Here is an 11,301-nt window from a genome sequence, read left to right on the forward strand (position 1 = left end):
GATATCTGCTAGAATGACAATGGTATCAATAAATAATACTCGCAGTAATCTCATGGCTGCAGAATTCTTGTGGTGTTTAGGTACCATGAAAAATGGAAAAGAAGTGTTCAGCAATATGATATATTGTTAGCTCAAACTAAAGCCTGATTCAAACAGGGAAAAGAAAGTTTATTAGTAAATCACAATAGAAAATAATTAATTGCCATTTAAGAAGTGACTAGGCAAAATTTGGACATTAATTTCAAATTATATGGCAAATTATTGCCAGCAGTTTAATGTAGACAATGATAAATTGTTAATGAAAACTTTTAAACTCCTTAAGAACCCAAAAATTTGGATGAGCAGTAGAGAAAAGATGCAAATCCTGTACTTATGTTCAGATAAAAGGAAATAGATTCATTATTATTATTATTATTATTATTATTAAAGTAGAATGACATTTCCTGCAGAGAAAGCACATTTTAGCCAATAGGGCCAATACTTCAGACCCTCAGTGAAATGGTCAACACTTTGGTGTTGTCTCTTGGTGGAGTTAAAATCAGTAACGAGGCAAAAAATATTGCCTGTTCACAGTGTCTAATGATGTGGGACCAGACTGTATCCAAAGATGATTGGGAATTTCGTCAGATGACTTTGTCTTGTATTGAATAATGTGATTTGATATTTCTCCATGTGACTGTTATCACTTCTTTTTGGAATATCTTCATAAAGAGGTCTGGGACTTTCTAAAATGTAACTTTGACTTCTAATAAGTGCTTTTATACTGCTACCTGTTTAAAAGTTCTCTCTACTTTGCACGTCTGTAATCTGTGTAGAAAAGTGTCAAAAAAAAAAAAAAATCCTGTAAAGTTGTGTATGCATTATTGAGAGCTGTAGAATAAATAAATAAAACTGCTTTAAGAGGAATTTGTGATTTTTACAATCTATTAATTGCTGTACAAATGTGTCTTCTATGTTTAACTTAAAACAAGAATAAAGTTTTTGCTTTTTAGTATGGCAGACTTTGTCTGCAAGTGTTTATAAGTTCAGTACCTGAAATTTTCTTCCCTATGACATTTGCAAAGAGCAAGTAGTAGTCTTAGTAATAAGCGCTAATAATTCATGATAGTTGAAATTGCATGATTTAACACTTTGACACTATGAAATCTAGTAAAACTACCATGCTAAGAAAGTCTTTCAGTATTTTTTATAACTTTCTCCTAAAAAAAAAAATAGTTGGGGAAAAATAAAGGATCAAAATGCACTTGGTATGTGACATGTACTGTGTTATGGTACTTAACTGTGAAATTAAATCAACTTTTATTCTATTACATAATCTTTCTCTCTTTAAATTCAGATGTTTAGCAAGAGATGAGGAGAAACAGACCAGGACTGATTAATTACTGTCATTCTATGCATCTTCCATAAACCATAAAGAGTGGTCATTGTGCAGCTCACTGAGTAGTAGAGTAAAACCACTTTCTTCAGAAATACCACTAGGTAGGATGCCTTTAAAGCTTTATGCATATTACTGAAAGATCAGTGAAACTGAAAACTGTCCTTAGATGTTATTACAGAACTTTATAGAACAGGTTTTTGGGTGGAAGCAGCTCCTCATTTGCTTTGGCAAATGATTGTGATAGGTGAAAATAACTGACATCACCTGGAATACAACAGGGAAGTACAAGAGAATTTTGTTTTTGTTTTGCTTTGTTTTGTTTTCCAACATAGTGATGACCACCAAATGATGATGATGATTATTTTTTTTTAATAGTGAAGTGAATACACCCATGTTTTGAGATAGTGGTGGAAAAAGTCAAATAGCTAATATAGCTAATAAAAGGAAGGGGATTTTAAAATCCATGTCACACATCTTAACTTGCTCTCTAGACAATTAATTCTTTTCCTTTTGATTGCTTGCATCTGTGTCAGTGGCTAAATTTTTATCTTCAGAGTCCTCCCAGAAGTACTACCGCCCATGAAATCAGAGATCTATTGCTTGAAGAATGTACTGTGGATTGTGTTGGGAGAGGTGAGGTGGTGAAAACAATATTTTTCAGGTACTCCATGTGAAAGAATAAGTATAATTTCTCTCTTTCCCTTTTCAGAATTCCTGTGCAGCCACTAGCTGAGATGGGCAGACTGTGCAGGCTGGGAAGCCAGTAATCTCCTTGTAGAATGGTAACTCAGCTCTTATCAGGTAGTCTCAGAGTTGCTAGTGAAGTAGCCTAGAGCACATAAAAGTTCAGCTTGTGCATGAAGAACAGCTGGCTAAGGCTAAACTCATATGAATTTGGGTCTGTTGTGAACATATGCCCTACTTTTGTTTTGGACTTGGATTCTTCATCAATATTAAGTACATCTTCATCGATACTAATCTACAGCAAATGCTAGAATAATGCTCAGTTCTTTTTTGTGCTTACTGAGGAGGAAATTTTTAGCAGGGGGGAAATGAACAACCACAGAGACCATACATAATTTTTGATCCAGGTTGAGTTTTGTGATCAAAGTGAGGTTGTATATGCACATCTTATTTGTTTTGTAGGTCTGTTGAGATTTAGTAAGAATCACCATTCTGGTGTACATAATCTTCACAACTACTTTGTTTTCTGAAAAGTCACTGAAAGGTGCGTGGAACTTCATAAAGTCCAAAGAAATAACTACTTAAAGCTGAGAAAAATGAACAAGCCACCAAAAGGAAATGAGAGAAAGTACTCTGTCAGAAGATAGGAATATATCTTGGTTACCAAGTAAATCTTGGTTTTCTGGTCCACAGTTAAAGATTAATGAAAATAATGCCCTTCATTAGTTCTCTAAAATGCATAAGAATATACAAAATATCCAATATTTCATTATCCAGCAGAGATGTCACTGAGACTGTACACCAGAAAGAGACACACCACTTTTCCTTTAACCTCTACTGTATTTCTTAGGTATTTTTGTTTTGTTTCATCTTCAGGAAAACAGGACTAAACTCCAGGAACAGAAGCTCAAAATTTGCTCTCATCATTTCTTGAACTCACTTTTCCTTGGAAAAGACTGATTATAACCTTCCTTAGTGCTACAAAAAACACCCTAGAAAAACAAAAGAGAAAAGAGTTCTGAAGAGTAAACTTTACAGATAAATGTAAAAGTTGTGCAAATTGTCTGTTTTGTTTGTTTGATTGTTTCTCTTGTATCCACGATAAAGAAACTTTTAAACTTTTTTATTGGTAATAGCGACCATTTGCAGGCAGCCTGCAAATGTCTATAATTATTAGATATGCCCAAACTTGCTTACTTTTGGATCTTGAACATGCTTGCTGATTATTTGGGTGCATTTTGTACTAAAATTTTCATAATATCTATAACTTGTATTTTTTTTCTTATCTAGTATTCCACATTTTATATTCTAGTTCCCCTGTAGCCTTTCTCAGAGCAACGCATTGTGTCATAGCAAGAGGATTTTGGTTATAATTTTGCTGAGTCTTAAAGATTGTAACTGTCACTTTTACAGAGTTCATATTCCAATGCTCACCAGTTCTCGTCAATTAAAAATCTCTGTTTTGAAGAGTATGGGTATAAGTCTATGGTAGGAACACACCTAACTATTGCATAAATATTATAAATATTATTTATAGATAGCTTTATAAACACCTGTGTAAATATGTGTGTATATATAATTGTGAAACAAAGAGAAATCTATGACAGCCCTATGTAAAGAGTTATCTTTACAACAAAATCACTTGTTAAATCCAAGCTCTAATTAATGTAGTTCTTCATATGGAGCAAACATACTCCTCTGGAGTAAGAAACATCATTTGACTTCCAGTTTCTGTCTGTCAGATGGTATTATAAACATATAGTAAGTTTGGTAATAATGTAAATAACCTATGCTTAGAACAATGTGGCAAATCAAATCTGTCTGTATAACTTTGAATATTCTGCAAAAAAGGTTCATTACTGAATTCCAGTTACACCTACACAACTGTATGTATATATGTTTGCCCAATTGCAAATGAATTGTCGCAATCAGGTTATTTTGTGTCACCTTAAATTAGTCTGTGCTCATTATCTAAAATGTTGGGGCTATAGCTTTGTGACACAAACTGTCCTCTGTCTTGCCTTGGCAGCTCCAGTTCATTAAAACAATGTTATTATCATCATGAGCTATTCAAGTCAATAAGCATCGGTACCAGTAGAACACAGCATTCATCTATTACTCTCAGCAACTCTGCATGGGTTTATTTATGACTAATCAGGCTGCTCAGCAGAAGGTATATTCATGCCAATTACATGCTACCTATTGCATGAAATACCTAATTAAAGTTTTCTCTATAAACATTAGCCTGATTGAAGTCAGCTTACTAGCAGCCAGACAGTCAGAGTCATGCCAAGTCCTATGTAAATCCATGAAACACAATTGTTTCTGACTCAGTTTGCATTAAGCCATTCTGTACGCCTTGAATTCAGAGAGAAAAAGTAAATTTAAACTCCTTTGAATGTAATAAAATATAAATTTAAAGTACTTGCAGGCAGTGCTGCATAATTGCTGGCCTTCTGGGAGTTTGTTGCTAATTCTCCTGTTTTTCCTCATAATTTAGGAATTTAATATTTTATTATCATGAGGGTTAAAACTTGACTAATAGAAAAGCTATTGGAAGTTTTCATGCAATTACACTAACAGTAATAATAAACATAAATATTAATATGATTGGTCTCATACCTGTGAAAATGCCAGGAGCGACCCTGAGAAAGTGAAACTGAATTTCTGTTGCAATGTGGTCTAGAAGCTGACAGGCATTTACGAAAGTGAGCAAATCCACTTGACCAGATTATACAATGGAGATCATCTTTTTTTTTTTTTTTTTTTTCCAGTGCCGTAGGAAACATGTCCTTTCAAGTGGGAGGACTTCAATATAAATTGTATCCTGTCTTATTCACCTTATTCACTTTCACCTTAGTCTTAAATCACATGAGAACGTGCAATTTTTAAACATCATTAATGGAAGTCTTTTGAGCACATAAGATAGCTGATATACCAGTCCAAATTATGATCCTTTAAATATCCATAAGGCAATACCGATCTCCATAAATCTGCATGAGAAACTGCTGTCAGCGCATATCACACCCAGGCCACCAGATCTTTTCTCTTCTGTTTCTTCATTAAAATTAGCCTAAGTGACAAATTGAAAGAAATTTTTATTTTTAATTATGTTATTAAGGATTAAAAGACAATTAAAAAGAAGTGTTTATTGTTTTAGTCTTCAATATTACCCTTTTAAATATAGGTTATAACACTGTCTAGAGGAGTAGTTCAGGCTGATAATGTCATTCAGGCTGATAAGGCAAGAAGAATTTTGAGTGAAACAATTTGCCTTTGTTAAGTGAGCATATCCTATTGACTACACACCAACAGTTATGCAATACAAGCAGGGACAATTAAACTAGGTAGATTTAAACTATTTAATTATATTGTACTATATTATGTGGTTTGTGGAAAGAACACGACACATTTAGTGTAGTAATAATAATTTTCCAACACACAAGTCATTTAAATGGAGATAGATCTAATAATAGTCACCAAAAATGGCTTTCCTAAAACCCTTACTCCATTTCAGTTTCACTGCCTGGAGCTTATGAGGGATGATATTTCAACATCCTTTTTCATGGCCTTTGGCAGGAATAAGGCGGCACCTCGTTAAGATAAGTAGAAAGTGCAGCACTGAGCAGATTGTGGTCATTTCTGGGAAGATACAGGTATAAAGAAGATGTTCTCAGCTTTTCTATGCCTTTTTGGAAGCAGAAAGCAGTGAAACTTGGGCTGTTTATCCTTCATCTCTACCTGATGAAGGATCACACCTATCTTCAGGATTTGCAAACTTTATGGGCAACTTTTTGTAGTGTTTTAAATGGAATTTTATAATAAGAGGAAAAAGCAAAGACAAAACATGAAGGCAGTGGAAGTAATTAAGCATCTGAAAGCAATACATGGAACCAGATTTTCATTATCTTTCTATTAAGAAGTCTGGAATAGCAGTTTTCCCATGTTGTTTACATAATATTGCTTAACTGACTAAGGAAAAGAACTGGAAGGATGTCCTGGAGAGTGGAAATCAACAGAAATCTGAAGTTGGGGATAAACAGGTCAGAACTTCTAAGACATAGGCATCAGATATGTCAGAGTCTCACATTAAAATTACAGCTGTGTTTAGACCTATCTAGCTTACGAGCAGTGTGGTAACTGCATTTGAAAAGGGAAATAGAAACTGATACATATAGAAGCAAACAATGGAGTTCTTCATGTTGAGATGAGAAGACAACTTTAAACTTTCTTCTTACTTTGCTTTTCTTAGGGAAAGAAAATATAAAGGAAAACAACAACAGCAAAAACACAAACAAAAGCAAAAAGTCAGCTAAGAAGCTTGCTAATTTCTACTTAAAAACATGTCTGGTCTCCTGGACCTTGGTTCAGGAAAAATTTTGAGGGTAATTTACTGAGGGCATCCCCTGGTCCAGGAGCAAATAGCCATAAAAATATGTCTGTGCCAGGCAGCACTGCCTGGGACCTTAAGAGACTGACTGAGTGCTCAGACAGTGGAAAAGAGCTTTCAGCTTTTCTTAACATTGGTCTTGCTAGCTGAGGATGTGCTTTTGCTGAGGTATGTGATCCATATGCTGCTGTTTAGGAAGGAGGTTTTTTGTTTTGTTTTGTTTTTCCCAAGAAGTGATTGATTTAATTTACAATTATTTGTTTGGTGGTGTGTTATTATTATTATTTTTTTCCCAACACAGACTTTTTTTTTTTTTTCTTGGATTAGTGAGGATATGGGAATTTAGAGGATTTAGGATTAATTTTTATACAAAAAAAATTATTCCAGCCTGCTCTGGGTGTCCCTGCCCGCCCTGGGCAGGGGTTTGGAGCAGATAGCCTCCAGAGGGCCCTGCCAACATCAGCCATCCTGGGATTCTGTAATTCTATAGGGAGAAACAAAGAACTTCTGAATTCTTACTGTTTGGTACCGGCAGATACTGAGCTGTATTGTTCAGGTTATTGTAGCTAGAACATGGATTGTCATTGTATATAAAATATACTGCATTTTTTCATTCTTATCCTCTCCCTTCACAAACATATATATTTAAACATTGTGCATTCACAAGATATCTTTAAGAGATGTTGTCTTGAAAAGAATGGAAGTCATAGATAAGGCAAAACCTCTTTATAAAAGCAAATGCAAATTTTTCTTCATAATACTTGGGAATGTTCTTCTTTTGTTGAAAGATATGAGGCCTGTGAATACAAAATGACCTTTTCTTTATGAACCTTTACAAAGGGGATTTGAAAACTAAGATAAAAATGATTCATTCAGAATGATTCAAAATGATTTTTCATGTTAGAGCTAATCTTCATAGAGCTATAGTTTACTTTTTACTTCTGAGGTAGAAGCTGTACACTTTTCCTTGAAGAAAAATTATAGCAGATACTTAATATTTTCCTGTTAGTCTACTCTAGAAATAGAGATCTTTCTCAAACAATCAATATTTTGCCTACAGACAAACATGGCATGGGTTATTCCAGGTGAGAACACATGCTATCTTGTTTTACTCATTATAAAAGGAAAAACATGGTGTATTTCTTGTTCCCTCCCATGATAATATTTCTTACTTGCTTTGTGCGAGAGCAGCATTCACTAGAAAGATAGAACATCCATGCTGATAAAACTAATTAGTTTAATCATGATAGATCCAGTATGTGAATTTCATTAGAGTATGAATTATGTATTGTCCAGAATAATACTATAAAAATGCAGTGGGTAGATAATTTTTATTTTTATTTTTTATTTTTTTAATAATATATGTATCTATATATCTATTTATGCCAAGAAATAGTGTAGGAAATAAACTTATAAAAATTATCAATCATGAGTTCAAAAAAATGCATTAGTATGTTTTCAAGATTTTTTTATTTTTTATTTTGTACGGATGAAAGCATATTCCATATAGAAAGTAGATATTCTCTATTTACCCTTTTGATATAAAGTTGTGAAAATATGCTACTCTCTGAGACAAAATGCTACAGTGGAACAAGATAGTTTTGTACCTAAAAGCAAATGATTAGAATTCCGCTTGCAAAAATTGTAAGTACATCTTTGCGTAAATTTGTAGTTATTAGTAAAACAAAAGTTACAAAAGGCATAAAGCCACGCATCCACATATCCACATCATTTTATTTATTTATTTATTTTTGTCTGCAGATTTTTACAAGCTATTATAGTACAAGAAGCTGTTACTTAGCTCTCTGACTAGTGCTTTAATAGCAGCTTTAGGTCTTAATATCAGGCAGAACAGGTGACAGTTCAATTCAGAGGATGGGTGAGAGTAAGAGATCTCTCCCCAGGATAAAGTAACGTATTTAGGGAAAAAGACAGGTTCTTTAAAGTTATGTCTCCATTAACAAGTAGTGCAGCTTAATAGAAGTGGTCTGTAGAGAGAAACAGTTGGCCCTGAGGACCTGACAGATATTTTATAGTCATTTTAGGGCTTTTACTGTGAAATAGCTCCAGTCTAGTGTGCTCCTGGAAAGTGTCACACAAAATAAGTGTGGTGAGCACACCTTCGCGCCACTCCACTATGCCAACCAAAATGTAGCAGGTGGTAGTGAGCACAACGTTTGCTTCCAAAGTGAAGCCCTCAGCCTCACTGAAATGCTAGTATAGATGTACTTCTGTTTCAGTTTGTAGAGCGTGCTGATTGTATCTGATCATTGCTGGATCTGATTATGTCCAACTGGGACACATAGGTGTCAATTTATCAGAAGAATCTGCTAATCCTTTTATGGTTTTATGAGGATGCTTAAAAAGGCAAAGAAAACACAATCAAGTTAAAAGTTCAATTTTTCCTCTAGGAAAGGTGACTATTGAGTACCTGCCAAGAACATATTATAAACTGAAAATAAAGAACTGTACCATAAAAATAATAATAATAATAATTAAATCTTGACCTTTGATTATCTGTAGTTGGTATATCTAATTCCAGTATGTAATCATTCAGGACTTTGCTTATACCCATGGATCTAACTTGGATCCGTGGATCTAGACAAAAGGATATGCAAGATTGTTACACTGTGGTTAATATCTTTCAAAGTAGGTGCCGTGGTGGATGCAGTCTGTCAACAAATTTTATGGATGACATTTCACCTGAACCTTATGAAGTATGTGAGATCAAATTTTTTGCACTCTATCTATAACAAGATGAGAAAATCAATATGTCTTGAATGTATGACTGATTCAATATGTATCATGATTCATCCTTCATTGTTGCTCTTTATTCACTAACATTTTTAATATGGACACTGAAAGATACTATAATATATACTCTGTAGTCTATAGTTATAATTATGTAATATATATTCTATAAATCAAAAATAGATCATTGTTTCTACAGTAAAACATAAAGAAAATTCCTCCTGCTAGGAAAGACATAACAACAGATACAAAACGCCAGAGCATTTTTATTATATGCAGTTGTGGTCTATACATTAAATCTACAGTAGACACACAAGTTTCATTAGATTTGTATTTAGGAGACTGTAATTATAGATACACTTAGGCCTCTGGACTCTGAGGATTTTATAAAACTGTCAAAGATCTCTACAGATTAGAGAATTGGCTCTTTTCTCCTATTATTAAAAATGAAACAAAATAAAACCCTACTTTTCTACTTTACTCTGGGCAAATTGGAATGACTTCTTAAAGTCATGGGCAAATGCTCAAAGTTGCTTTTTAGATGTGGGATTATGAACAAAGAAGTTCTCAAACTGAAAATCTTCTGATTTTTTTTTGGAAAGATCTAGGTCTTCCCAAATTTAATATAAGCTTCTGGCTCAGCATGCTTGAGTCAGTGTCAGTCCCATGTACTGTGGTGTCACCAAAGACCTCATCTACACCAGAAAAATCATCTGACAATTAAAAAAAAACAAACAAAGCAGCCTAAACTAGGAATATGCATTTCATGCTCAGAGTATCAAAAGAGTTATATATAAACTCAAATTTTTACTTGAAAAAATTTAAAACTGTTTTTTCACTTAGGCTGTCTTGGCAAGCAGGCTCAGTAAAAAGCATGTTAATGAGCTATTTCACTGTTTTCACACAGAAGTCCACAGATACATAGTGTTGTATCTACAAAGCTGATATGCTTTTCTTGTTGCTAACTTATAAGTTAGTAACATATTCTCCAGAAATAACAAATAAGAGCTTCATAAATATTTATGTGGAATCTTGGTACAGTACTGCAATATAAATAGCAATATTAATACATACTTTTTTGTTTTTCACTTCTGATATTAAAACCAAGTCTACTAAATATGTTAAAAGCTAGACTTAATGTTGTTTTGATGGACTAGGTATTTCTTCAAAAGAAAGCTAGATTGGTGTATTTCCAATTTACATTAAATTCCATAAAGCTAGCCATCCTGGCTAAGTTACTTTGTGTGATGTGGAAATTGTAAGATTTATGATGTCTTTGGGGCACAGCTGGGATCATTTGGGACTCGAGTATCTCTCATATTGAGGACAGTCTGAGACAACCGGGACTGTTTAGCCTGGAGAAGAGAAGGTTCAGGAAGTATGTTATCCATGTGTATAAATACACCATGAGGGTTGTAAGGAAGAGTGAGTTGGGCTCTTCTCAGCAGTATCCTGTGAAATGACAATAGGCAATGGGCACAAAAGAAAACATACCTGAACAGAAGAAAACATGCTTTTACTGTGAGGGTGGTCAAATGTTGGCACAGGTTGCCCAGAAAAGCTCCATCCGTCAAAACACTACTGGATGTGGCCCCGAGCAATCTGCTGTATGTGACCCTGTTTGATCAAGGAGATGGACTAAGAGAACTCCAGAGGTCCCTGCCATCTTCAATGATCTTTTGAACTCCAGGACATAATTATGTACATGGTGCATAGAGATCAACTAGAGAAATAACCCACAATTTAGGTAAATTTAGTATCTCCCCAGGTTACTGCTGGGAAGCACTAAAATTTTCTGAAGAAGTTGGTTAGTATCATAATGATAGCTGTACGGCTATACAAAGACTGGAAAGTCATGACCTGTAATGGCTGGGAACTGCACAGGAATATCAGGTATGCAGGAGGTTTCTATGTTGTCCCTATGCCACCGATTGTGATGTGGCAGAACTTCCAATACACTTAGACAGAAGATGCGGCCTGTGGCTTAAGGACAGGTCACCAGAATGCCAACACTGAGATGTAGTGCTCTCTGAAGTACATCATTCTGCTTCTGCTCCATCAAGACACTTACAACCATGAGTATCCTAAACACTTTCCT

At 34.4% G+C, this 11,301-nt stretch overlaps 1 long non-coding RNA gene across 1 annotated transcript; it reads left to right on the plus strand.

The window, feature by feature from the left end:
* Nucleotides 1–1,298: 1,298 nt before the first annotated feature.
* LOC310898349 lies at nucleotides 1,299–4,695 on the plus strand. The gene is made up of 3 exons (XR_014583211.1): nucleotides 1,299–2,011; nucleotides 2,088–2,179; nucleotides 2,939–4,695. It is a non-coding gene; the product is annotated as an uncharacterized lncRNA (long non-coding RNA).
* The last annotated feature ends 6,606 nt before the right edge of the window (nucleotides 4,696–11,301 follow it).

The sequence above is a fragment of the Anser anser genome, assembly GCF_964211835.1.
Source record: "Anser anser genome assembly, chromosome: 4".
NCBI lineage: Eukaryota > Metazoa > Chordata > Aves > Anseriformes > Anatidae > Anser > Anser anser.